We start from the raw sequence: 14,361 nt of genomic DNA, 5'->3' as shown, positions 1-14,361 counted from the left end.
TGAAGAAGCTACATACAATTGTAGCGAAACGTCGAGATGAACCCACTTTTGGGTCACTCACAAATGACACGGTCCAAACCCGGAAGACGAATAAACTATAATTCTGACTCTGGCCGTGGAAGCCTACGATTTCATTTCGACAGTTATTTCATCTTTCCCAGAAGATTTGTTATTCTTCATTTCTTTGAGTGCCTTATTTATTTCATTTTTACTGATTTCTGGTTGTAGGTCAGAGTTAACGTTCTTTATTTTCGGTTGTAACTGATTACGGATTTCTTGGGTTGGTTTTTGTTCTGTTTTATAGAGATTTGTATAATATTCGTGTGTTATCTATAAAATTTCTGTTTATTGTTGGTCTCCACTTCTTCTTTGTTCTTTATGCTATTAATTTGTATGTTTCCCAGGTTCTGCTTTAAGCACTTTATGTTTTTATTTTTTTCAATTTTTTTCTCTATGTTTTCTTCCTGTACTCCCCGTTTACACTTCTTGATATTTTTTATTAGAGTTTCAGTAAATATCATGTTTATTTAATCGATATGTTTGTGTTCTATATCTTCCTTGGGCGGCAATATTTCCTTTATTCTCTCTTCGTACGTATGTTTTTCTTGTTTTAGTTTTTCCATGTCTAACTTCTGATTATTTTCCATTTTATTTCTTGTTTCAAATCTACTATTAATGATCAGCTTGGCTCGGACTAGTCTATGGTCGCTACCAGTTGAGAAGCGATTTGGGGCTGTTACGTTTTTAACCATGGATTTTTGCGTTGAAAAATATAATCAATTTTGTTTTTAGTTTTACCATTGGGACTAATCTATGTCCATTTTCTTTGGGGTTTTTTCTTAAGGAATGTATTCATTGGATATAGTTGCTTTTTCTCCAAGTAATTCATCAATGTGTGTCCTCTATCATTTCTTTTGCCGTATCCATGGTGTCCTACTTTGTTTTTTTCTTTATATAGTTATTCTCCTATTTTAGCATTGAAGTCCCCGATTATAAGCGTTAATTTTGATTTCTTTTCTTTCATAGCTGTTGTTATGTCTTCGTAGAAATGTTCAATATCTTCATCGCCGTAGGTACTTGCTGGAGCGTCCACCTTTATGATTTTTAAGGACGTTCTTTTTACTCTATCTGATATGCACCTCCTACTCCATTGTTGGTGTTTTCTTCATTACCTTTATAGTATAGCAAATTTCCTTATTTTAGCTGTATTTTTTGTTTTTCTTTTCTTCTTAATTCGGATATGCCGATAATATCCCACTGTATGTTAGTCAGTTCTTCCTATATATCGTAGATTTTAGTGTCTTCGTTCATGGATCTGATGTTATACCTTTCTACATTTATTTTTGTCGAATATTTGCCTCCTACAGAATCCTTGAGGTAGACTGGTTTCCCGGTGTGGGATTCCGAGTTAGTAACTCTACCCACCTGGAGTCCTATTCCGTTTGTTTCATAATTCGACATGTTTCCTGAAGAAGGTTTTTGTATCACCGCCTAGTCTGGGTCAGACGTTGTTCGTAATCGTCCATTCTGGATCAGACGCTACTGTTTTGCTAGTTTTTGGTCCACGTCGGGTATTTTATTTCCCCGGTACCACCCATATCTGGGAGGCATTCCCCTATCCGCCACCCAGGGACGCGCCCGATGGGGGACTATACCCCACACGGGCCGAGAAGGATACAAGCAATAATAAGAGCAATACTCGTTAATGATCATGCACTTGTTTCATTTAAAAAAACTTGTTTAAGCTATGTAAATTAGCATTTAAGTTTAGAGTAAAATAATCTTAATAACAAAAAACATTATTGTTTTTCGCAATTGTCTTTGCATAAAATATAATTCATTGTATATATTTCAAAATCGTAGAGATTGAGGCTCTATATTAAATCAGTACAAAAAATTTGTATGAACAATGAGAGCGGGTTAAAGTTAATAATTGGCTGAACAACACTAAACTAATTTTCTTTGATATTTAAAATATATTTGCCAGTATTTTATTAAATAAATTAATTATAATAACTGAAAAACACAACAAATACCCGTTTAAATCCATTTGAAATGATATTCTAACTATTAACTTAAAAATTAAATAAATTGATGCAATATTTTTTGCCACCAAATTATGTTGTTTGTTAATATTGTTGTGCTCAAACAATAAAAGTTGTATTATGGAAAATAAATTAAGTTTTATTTAATTATATTACTGATGAATAGCAAAATAGACTATTGATGGTTTTAAATACAGTGGCGAGAATTTCTCCGAGACGTTCCAAAAAATACTTATGATTTACAATAGATTAAACTGTTAAACACAGGTACCAAATTAACACCGTTAGTGGTGGGATTAGGGATTTAGTGGGATTTAATTAGGGATTTTTGGGTTTTTTTAACAAAATTTTTAAATGAAATTCTCACAGACCCAACCCGTGCACCGCAGGGTTAAATGTCAATTTTCTAGTTCGGATTTTAGTAAGTCCCAAATGAAGATAGGCAGCTTTTTCTAGATAATCAGACAGTTGCTTCTCTTCTGCAATACTAAATACTTAATGAAACTAGTAGTTTGGTGGCGAAACTATGTAATCATTTATACTAGTAATTAAATTATGTTGCTTTTTTATATAATTTTATAACGTGGATTTACTTATGTTCCATTTTTTCGTCACACTACGTATAGATGAATTATTCGTCAAAACTTCAGGTAATGCCTCCTTCAATGACTCTTGAGGTACATATTCCCGTTTTCTACCAAGTTTACTGCTAGGCACTGTAAAAAAATTCTCGTTAGACAATTTACTCACGCCGAAAACGCTCGTGTACTTTTGGACACGTCAAGAGCTTGTACCTCGGTACAACGGTACAAAGGTGTGTCCACAAGTACAAGCCGTGCACATTTAAAGTTTTAAACACGCTAATCTGTTTTAGAGTAAGATGCAACTAAAAATATTATGCAGTTGTATTATCTAGATTATTACTCTTTATTGTGATATCAAAAGTTTTGCTTTAACTACAGCAATTGTCGAAATAAAAGTTGGTGAATATAATAAACCTACTTTTATCAATAAGAATCTTCAAAACAAACTCGGAGCTGTAAACACACAGTAACAAACACGTTGTTCAAATACTGTTGCCAACTCTCCATAGAATATTATAGTTGATGCTTTTTAGCATCATACTATTTGTAGTTTTCGAAATACTTAAGTTGTTCAAAGGTACAAACGTCCAGAGGTACACGTCCTTTCCCTTAGTTATTTGTTAATAACAATTTCCGGTCAACTTAGAAAAATTTTAAAAAATGCATTTGAACTTAAAAAAATATATAAAATTGAAAAAAAAAGTTTGGTCCAGAAAAATTAAAAAAAAAATAGTTTGTTTAAGTTCTGCTTATATGGGTAAACCGCTCGCTGAAGAACACAGCCAACTTCGGAGAGCTGTAAAATTCAGAGGAATAAATAAAATTAAACAAATTTGTAGCGAAAATAATTCTACAAAGTATCCTCTATGATCTTGTTTTGATGTTATTTTATTGTAAACTTACCAGAAAAAAAGTTCAAAGTTCAAAACAATATTTGTTTTAAAATTTTTAGTTATTTTTGTTTATAACTTTTTTAGTTGCCATTTTACGATAAAAAATAATTCAAATAAAGTTATAGGAAATTTAATTTGCTACAAATAATGTTTAAAAACAGTTTTTGTATGGTTACTAGTTTACGAGTTACAGCGCGAAAACCTTTTCTCCCTTTTTTCAAGATGGTAGTCGGGGGACAACGGTGGTGACCCCACAAATTTTGAACTTACCCTCCTATCACATATAAAAAAAAATAAAATTGTATCCTATAAGAAATGCACGGTAAAGCATAAAAAATTTAACACTTTAACCCTTAACTAGTCGCTACATGGTCAAAAAGACCGCACGTATTAAAAATTGCTAATATTTCGGAAAAAAATTACATTTGGCAACCACGGCCTTCAGTAGCTTACTCATTCGATACAAGGAGCCTCAGTACTAAATCAGAGTAGCGGTAGGTTTGTTGATTAGGAGTTACAGCGCAAAGGTCATAATTTCCGCTCGCGTCTAGTCAGCTAAAAAGTTTTTATAAATTGTTTTATTGTGTTTCTTATCACCTTAAGGTATGTATAAACGCTAGTTTTTTTTAAATAATATACTATTATACTTTTGTCTTATTGTTTAGTAACCTTTTGAATATACCTCTCTTTCTTTTACTATGTAATTAGTCATCAAATTTTAAATTACTTTGCAGCAAATTACTATTACGATATTTCATAATTTTCTTTGTTCTATTATTAAGAATCAAATATTAATTTTTTTAAATTTTAAGCTACAGCAAACTTTTATATATAACTTGTTTGGCTTTATTTTAAGAATGGACTATGGGAAGGAACAAAGGAGACTTCAAGCCCTCATGGAAGAAGAACCGCTTGATATAGAATATGACGACGACAATGACGAGAATGAAGTAAATCCGGAAGTTATTGATGAGAGGTCGGAAGATTCGGAAGGCCAACAAGAACAGGACTTAGAGGAAATAAGAGGAGTTTTACTAAATAATGTACATGAAGAAAGTGTTTTTAGGGGAAAAATGGTACAGTGTGGAGAAAGCATCAAAGAAAAAACCAAAGGGTACGTATGAGCAAGCCTAATTTAGTAAAACAATCAGCTGGGCCTAATAGATTTACGAAAAAGTTGAAAGACATTTATGAAATATGGAGTTATTTCATTGATGAGGACATGATTTACATAATTGTAGAATCCACTAATAAATACATTGAAAGTATAGCAAGCAATTTCTCTAGAAAGAGGGATGCAAAGCTTACAAACCCATCTGAAATTCGCGCTCTTATAGGCCTTTTCTATTTGGCAGAGAAATATAAAGCCCATCACCTGAATACAGAAGATATCTGGCAAACTAATGGCGAAGGTATCGAAATATTTATACTAGTTACGTCTTTATCCCGATTTCGGTTTCTTCTAAGATGCATTAGAATTTGATGATAAGGTCGATCGTGAAGAACGTAGGAGACTGGATAAGATGGCCGCCATCCGAGTATTTTTTGGCAAATTCGTAGAAAAGTGTAAATCGGGATATAACTCTTCGCAAAATTTAACATGCAATGAAATGCTTCCTGGATTTTTAGGGAATTGCCCTGAAGTTGTAAAAAGAATGTGTGCGCCAATAAAGAATTCTGGGCGCAACATTACTCTAGATAATTGGTTCATTAGAATTTCTCTAATAAATGTTTTAAAAAAAGAATTTGGATTGCCTGTTGTGGGGACCATTAAAAAGAACAAAAGATTTACTGCCCCCTGAATTACTTCAAGAATCTCGTCCCCTAAAATCAAGTATGTTCGCTTTTAGTGATACATGTACCTTAGTGTCGTATATCCCCAAAAAGAAGAAAGTTGTATTGCTTGTTTCAAGTCTACATGATGACGACGCTATAGATAGAAAAACATTTTAACATTATAAACCAGAAATTCTGACGTTTTATAACAAAACAAAAGGCGGGGTTGACGTCGTTGATCAGCTATGCTCCACTTATGATGTTTCGCGAAAAACAAGACGTTGGTCCATGGTAATTTTTAACGCACTACTAAATATTGCAGGCCTTAATTCGCTAGTGATTCATACAAGTAACAACCTTGCTGATAATAAAATGCTTAGAAGAAAATTTTTGAAGCATTTAGCATTTTCTCTTATGGATGAACATCTACGGGTCCGAGCAACAGTAGACAATTTAAATAGAGATCCGAAGTTACGTATTAAGGCCATATGTAATATTCCTAACACAGACGGCACTCCAACGAATGAAGGAGTACATGGTAGATGCTACTTTTGCGACCGTAAAAAGAACCGAAAAATGACTGTTTCCTGCTGTAAATGTAAAAATTTTTATGCAGAGAACATACATGTGCAGTATGCGAAGAGTGCCAAACTGAACTTATTCGGATTAACTAAAAGTTTCCTTTTTTTATCGGAGTAGAAAATAGTTTTTTTAATGTTCCGTCCAGTGTTTTTAAGATTAGTTTACTTTTTATATTATTTTGTAATATGTTACTCTACTTATTAAACCTTAATAAAATCGTGTTTTACTTAAACTGTTTCCAAATACTTTTATTAACACAAACTAAGAAGTCAAAGACCAAACGGTCGTTTCGACCGCGCGCTACTATTAATTTTCAAAAATTCCTAGCGACTACTGAAGGGTTAATGGACTAAAAAGACAACCACGATTATACAGTGTGTCCGTAAAGAATGGAATAAATTCGATATTTCCTAAACTAAATAAAAAGCCTTTTTAAAAAAATCTTAAACACGTCGATTTTTAAATTTATTGTTCTACATTTTATAATAAAATTTCATTATACAAGGTGATACACATTACAGTGATGACGTTATCGGCTCTTTTTTTAAATGTAATACCCTATATTTTAAGACCTGTTTAGATCGATAAAACTGTGCTGATTTCAAAAAAGTATAATACTCGGGTCTAATGGATATAATTTGAAAGATATGCGTTTAGAAAATAAATTATTTATTATCATTTGCAAAAAAGTAGCCTATTTCTAGTTTTTGGTAAACTGTAATTATTTTTAGTAACATTCAATAACAATTGAGTAGTACAATAATTGTATTGATTCGTGAATGTTCTGTATTATTGCTTAGAATTAATTTTAAGTAGAAATGAATTTGAGTGTAAAGCAAAATATTGAAATACTCATGAAGATTGGGTGTGGAGACAAATCGCGAACTCAGATGGAAGTGTGTAATTTATTTAATGATAAATATCCAGAAATACCCATCACGCAGTCAACAGTAAGTAAGATCGAAAAGAAATTTCGAGAAACTGGTATGGTTGAAAATGCACGCAAATCAGATCGTCCCTCTGTAAACTATGTTACACCATTAGATGTTCTACTTGCTTTTGAAGAAGATGCGCACACTTCTATTCGTAAGGTTAGTAGTGATCTCGATTTTGCAAAACAACGGTACATAAAGTACGTAAAAGTACGTAAAGTAAGTAAAATGCACAGTTGTACAGGAATTAAACAAGGATGATCCAGATAACAGAATACAATTTTGCGAAATAATGATGAAAAACAGCCACCGAAACCCTCTCTTGGTTCAAAATATTATTTTTTCAGATGAGGCTACATTCAAATTAAATGGCAATGTCAACCGTCAGAATTGTAGATACTGGGCGAAAGAAAACTCCAACTGGACGCGGGAACATCATACACAATACCCACAAAAGGTAAACGTATGGGCTGGCATTGTAATAAATAAAATCATTGGACCCTACTATTTCAAAGTTAATTTAAACGGCCCAGCATACCTTCAGTTTTTAAGTGGGTATCTCGTACCGACTTTAGTTAATTTATTCCCCAGTACACTTATTCTTGGAAATTTTGATAAAAGTTATGCTTTATATGTTCGAAGGTACATAAACGAAGTTTTTCCGAACAGGTGGATTGGAAGACGTGGACATATTGAATGGTCAGCGAGGTCGCCAGACCTCAATCCTTTGGATTATTTTATGTGGGGTCATTTAAAGAATGTTGTTTATAAAACGAATCCTCCAAATATTGGAGACTTAAAAACAAGAATTCGTAAATAAATAAACAATATTTCTCAAGACAGCATAAACAAGGTTCTACAAGAATTTGTACAACGTTTGGGTTACTGTCAAATACAACAAGGGCTACAATTCGAACATTTAAGATTAAGTCATGTATTAATTACTGGATTACTTTCAAGTTACTTATTATAATTTATTTATAATTTATTAATATTATAAATCAATAATAATTAATTTTCTAAGCGCATATCTTTCAAATTATATCCGTTAGACCCCCAGTATTATACTTTTTGGAATAAGCTCATTTTTATCGATGTAAAAATGTCCTAAAATACAGGGTGTCACGTTTAAAAAAGAAGCGATGTCGTCATCACTGTAATGTGGATTACCTTGTATAATGAAATTTTATTGTAAAATGTGGAACATTAAATTTAAATATCGGCGTGCTTTAGATTTTTTTTAAAAAGGCTTTTCATTTAGGGAATATCGAATTTATTCCATACTTTACATACACACGGTATAGAAGTTAAGTGGGTGTATTGTTTAATAACTAAGACGTTTTTATTACCTCTGATGATATTTTGCCTAATTCTCTAATAGATAATCAATAAATGTAGTTTTCCCTGTATTTTTATGTACACACAGCCAAACTTATATGGAATCACCATGTATTTCAAATCAATATTTATGTCTTTTGAAAAAACTTGTTATTCTTGTGAAGAATGGAAGTTGTCATTGAAAATTAACAAGCCAATAAAACAACAAAATAACAGAGCTCGGTATAGATATTTTATACGCTAACGCTATAGATTATTTGTTTAGTTGTAAATTGAATGAAAATAAATAAACTAAATTTTGCTTTTAAAAACAAAAATGTACCTTATGTGGGGCTAAAAGATGTGCAAAGGGAAAAAATTATTGGTCTTGTGGAGCAAACAATGTCTCATAGGAACATAATCTGCTGTGGTAGACGTAACATATTTAGTTGTGTTAGAAACTTATGCTAGTTATCAGGAGTTCAAAATGCTTAAGAATAGATAAAGATAAAGTCGTCAAAAAGTAACAACGTCTTGCCATGATCGTTTTATTGTCCAAGTAGCTAGAGGAGACCCAACACTTTCTCATCCGCAACTCCAAAAGCAGCTTTTAAAAGGTACGAGTGTAAGTATTTCAGTTGAAACGATAAGAAGAAGATTGCGTACCCAAAGACTATACAGCAGTCGACAGTTACGGATTAACGGGTTAACCCGGCAGCACAAGATTGATCACTTAAATTGGTGTCTTCAATACCAAAACTGGAACATTTGAAATTGGCAAAATGTGCTATTTGTGTAAAATGATATAACCAGTAAATTCGTGTACAGAGGGCAAGAAAGATAAGCAAGAACGGAACCAGTCAGATCCGTTTACAGACATAAAGGAGGAAGAGTTATGTTATGGGAAAGTAATATGGTGGTGAAAAAGCTCCATAATTTACAATAAACCAACTTTAATAGCTCTCATGTATGTTGATTTGGTTCCAGAACCTGTAGTTAATCTCTAAAAAAGTGTAGTGGAAAAAAATTTAATTTTAATGCATGATAATGCACCTACACATACCAGCAGAGTCACTACAGACTTATTTGAAACAGAAGATATCACTATTCCGTAGTAGCCAACTTGCTCTTCTTTTTGGTGCCTATCCTCTTTGAATGTTGGCAATTACGTTGGTGCATACAACTTTGTTGACAGCTGCTCGAAATAGATGTATGGTAGTCATTCCTGCCCACTGTCTGATGTTCTTAAACCACGATGTCCTTCTGCGCCCTTGAGAGATCTTAAGATCATAAAATCTTCCTAGCGCGATTTAAGAAAGCTCTCTCTTTTTCTATACGACATCTTATTTCCTGTGAGTGGCCTCATTACTTATTTAGGCTGCATCCAAGGTATGCAATTTTGTGAATTACATGTGAATTGGTGCTCTATTACGTCGTTTTTACTTACTACAAGAATTTTGATCTTCTTACAGTTTTACAGTTTTCTGTGACCGTATCTGTCACAGGCTTCCCAATACACGGTATATTAATGTTGGCAGATCCTCCGCATTATCAGCAATCAAAACCGTATCGTCCGCATATCTTAAACTGTTTATGATTTCACCGTTGATTTCTGTACCTTCTCTTAAACCATCAATAGCTTCCATGAACAGCATTTCCGAGTAAGTATTAAACAACGTCGGTGATAAAATGCAGCCCCGACGTACTCCCTGTTTTATCGTGAATTCTTGTGAGGTTTCGTTGTCTACTCGTACAGTTGCCCTTTGCTGTAAGTATAAATTTTTAATTAGGCGTAAATCTTTGTCATTAATACAAGATTCATTTAGTATCTTAAATAATTTTTGATGTTGCACCCTGTCAAATGCTTTTTCAAAGTCTATAAAGCATGCGTAGACTTCGCCATTTACGTCTCGAGCTCTTTGTATCAATACATGTATAGAAAATGGGGCCTCTCGCGTTCCCAGTCCGCTTCTAAACCCAAACTGAACACTCACTGCTAATGTTTCCTTCAAGTTTTCTATTTATGCGAGAGTGAATAACAGAAAGAAGGATTTTAAGTGCATGGCTCATTAAGCTTATAATTCTTTACTCTGAACATCTGGTAGCATTTGCCTTCTTGGGGAGAGGGATGAAGGTGGAAACTGGCCAATCTGTAGAAAATTCCGCAGTTTCATAGATTTTGTTTAGTAGACTCGTTAGGAGTTTGATTTGCTTGTTTTCAAATAGTTTCAATATTTCAGCTTGTATGTTATCAGGTCCAGGTACTTTGTTGGTTTTTAGTCTGTTTATTGCATATGTTACTTCACTAAGCGTTATTTCTGGGCCTGAACATCCAGAAACACTGACTTCTGTCTCTTGATCTTCCTTAAATAATTCTTCCATATATTGCCACCATCTCTCAAATATTCTCTCATTTTCGTAGAGCAGACTGTTGTGCTCGTCTAGTATTAAGTTATGACTTCGTGATCCGTTCCCTCCCTTTAAGTTTTTGATCTTTTTATGTAGGTTAAAAGTGTCATGCTTCTGTTCTAGGGATTCTACTTCTATGCATTGATCTTGTAGTCATGATTCTTTTGCTTCTTTAATCTTTTTCTTAATGATTTTGTTTATTTCTTTGTACCTTTTCTCATTCTTATTTATGTATTTTCTTCGTTCTTCTATTAGCTCTAATCTTTCTTGTCTCATCCATGACCGTTCCTTTATATTGGTTTAAGTGGTTTAAGTTTATTATCTACCACTAAATTACAGATATTTTTAATTTTATTCCACATATCATCCACACTTATTGTTCCAGAAATGAACATATCGTTTTAAAATATAAAATAAAAATCGGTTGCCTGTAAAGTCGGTTTTACGGGCGAAGATTTTACGTGACAACGTCTTTTTCTCGGTAGAATATTTATTGATATGAATATTATTAAATTGCACAATAGGAACAAGGAATTGAATGAAAATAAGAATTGCACAAATTTTAACTATAGAAATATATTTTGTTTACTAAAACATTGTACATGTAAACTTAAACTTAACTAATTTCTATTTGAGTGATTTTGTTGAGGATAGGACGATGATAGGAGAAATATGAAATGAAAGAGAGTGGGAGAGAGACGCAAGGCATTCGCCGGTCCGGCGGGCCTCTCTCTCGTTCGGTGACTCATCGTAACAGACGTGAGCGGGCGTTACACTTTTTCATGAGTGACTCCGAGCCACAACCTAATTTAAGACGTTGTCACGTCAAAAATATAATTCCTTAGACTTTTCTTAGTGTAGAATAAGTAAAATAGTCATTTCATCAAGTTTGCTCGGGATACCCGACTCATTGGCGCCACAGCCTCTTAAATAGTTTTCACACCTAAATACAAGAGGGGCAATCTTCAGTTTTACGCATCAAGTATTATTTTATCAGTTCATTCTCATATATCGCCCTTGAGGCATGTGCATTTTAAAACACTCTCAATTCACGTATAAAATATTTCTCTACGCCGAAATCGGGTATTTTTTATACATACGGTTTTCTCCTTCACGTGTTATAAAGAAAGAATTGTTTGACATTGTATAGTCAGCTACGGCCGTGTTGAGGCTCCTCTACTCTAAAAATAGTTAATTATAAGTCGATAAACTTAAAGTAATTTTATTTCTCTGGAGCTATATTTGCTCACATTAACAATCCTTATCCTGCAACGGTCACTGAAGAACCAAACCTATGGAGATACATCCATTCACAAGTCCTTTGAAGTAAGGCTTGTAATCAAAAGATTTACAACCCTCTTATGTAGGGAGCCAGTTACAAGGCTCCTACTCACTTATGTTTTCTTGATTAATATCTGAGATTAGGATGCTGTTTATTTTGTTGTTGATCTCCTCTTTGACTTCTTCTCTTGTGGTTTTATCTTTCAACTTTTGTATGTCCGGAAATTTTTGTACTTTTCTTTTATGGACTTTTTTTATGTGGACTGATGGAACATCTGCTCCCGGATATGTGTTTGCGGATTTTACGGAATTCTGAAATCGTTTGTTAATGATGTAGTCAATATGGTTTCTAATCATTATTTTTGGACCAGTCAGCTGGAGATTTTTGGGCGTAGAGTCTTCGAGGTGGTAATGGGAAAAGAAAAATGTGTTCATTATTGCACTATCCGTTTACTGGCAGAACTGAAAAAGGAAACTAAAGTTGTGGGATATGCTTAAAAAAAAATTAGACCTCGATGGTAAAATCCACAAAACACTGTACAGCTAGTACAGCTGGCTCTAGAAGAAAGGAAACAACAAATCATAATAAAATCTTCACAATGTGTTTAGGAGCATGCTCACGCTAATTGGAGCTTGCATAAGGCCTAGGGTTAGTAACACCGACTACCAAAAAACGAAAATAAAACCAACCAATTTGAACATAATTTCTTGTAGATTAAACAAATAATTTCAAATTTATTATTTAAAAATTATAGGTTTCTTTAATTCCAATGTATCCAATGGTGATTAAATTGCTTTGTAGTAAATATTGTTTGACTTAGTAGATTGCTTTTTTTTAATTTCGATTAAAATAATAAGAAATATCAGATAATTCCATATAAGTTTGGTTATATGTACTCTTACGCTTGCTTCAAAAACGATTTTTATATATTAGGTATGGTATATTATTGAAAAAGTTATCTTCTGAACTTCACTAATTTTTTATTTATTTTACTTACTTTATAACCCATTAGCGCCTACAATCACCATATGGACACAGCTGTATAGGTATTATTTAACACAATAAAATTATAATAAAACAGGCAACCAACATTATATTTACCACATGTATACTTTATTTAGACTTGTCTGAACCTGCGTTGATAAAATACTCATTAGTGTTTTATTAGATTTCACAAGCTAAGGAAATTAAGTTTAAAATTCATGTAAATATTGCTGTACCCATATGGACCCACTAGGCGGTAATGTAGTCAAAACATATCTTTTTATAATTTCAGTGGAATTACACTACAGGAAGCTTTAGATATCGCATATGATATAACAGACATTTTTATTGAGCCGCCTGAATCAAATTTCCTTACGGATGAGGATTCAGGCGACGAAGACGAAGGTGGTGACCCGGATAACTTGAATCCTCGTCAACTTCGTGCAGGTGCGGAAGTTATATTTGCAGACTCTGAACGTCTAGGAGGTGTACAATCAGACCTAGAAGCAAGCTATGATAAGGATTTGCAGAACGTAAATAGTTCTTATGAAATAAAAACTAATACAAATCCCCGAATGGTAATTGATCTGCCAAAACCTACAATTCAAATACAAACAATAATACAAACCAACCTGTTTGGGAAAGTATATACTATTTATTTCTTATTTTTACATTTAATATTTTTCTGTTACGGTACTGTAATGTAAACTAATTCAATGCTGTATCCTAACGACTTTGGTAAAACATATTGCTTCCTGTAAAATTGCTAAACTGGTTGTCTCATGTATTATGTTTGAAGTACGGAGAATTTGACTCCTTTGTATTCTGTGTCACAAATATGCACACAAGTGTACGGTTTCGTATTACGGTCTCAATTAACTTAAATTATCGCATTCTAAATCACAATACAATAGGGTGATTTATTGATGTACCCTCTTCTACCCAACGGCCAAAAGATTCTTTTCTGACCTGCAATCTCAAAACACTTCATCCCCAGACAGCGAACGAAACAGACCTAGTGCGTGATAGGTTCTTGCCATCGAGCGTCGGCGGGGCGCCCCGACGTGGTACCAACGAGATTTCCTTGGCTACGATTCCAATATTTCAAAGGGTAAGTCTATATTCTTTGTACAAACATCAATAATGAGTAAGACCAGTTAATTTCCTAATTTATTGACAGTTATATTTGCTATTTTTCGCTAATTGATTTACAAACAAAATACTGCATTTTTATCTTTATAATTATTTATCTATTATCATTTAACCAGCGATCTCATTAAGTTTTATACAAAACACAACCAATGCAAAACCAATTCAAATAACAATACAATCGTATACGCCGCGCAATTTTCCAAAAGGTGATTACAGTAAATATTCAGAGATGAGTTGTGTGCAACTTTTTGAATTATTTATTACTGATGAGTTGCTAGACATGATAGTGTCTGAAACAACAAAATATGCTTTACTGATAAATAAACCGAACCCTAACTTGGTACTTCCTGAATTGAAAGTATTTATGGCAATTCTCTTAGTACGCGGCTATAATAAGCTACCATC

Source organism: Diabrotica undecimpunctata, chromosome 9 (genome assembly GCF_040954645.1).
Source record: "Diabrotica undecimpunctata isolate CICGRU chromosome 9, icDiaUnde3, whole genome shotgun sequence".
Classification (NCBI taxonomy): Eukaryota; Metazoa; Arthropoda; class Insecta; order Coleoptera; family Chrysomelidae; genus Diabrotica; species Diabrotica undecimpunctata.
The sequence above is the reverse complement of the archived record's forward strand: the minus strand, read 5'-3'. Positions refer to the sequence as shown.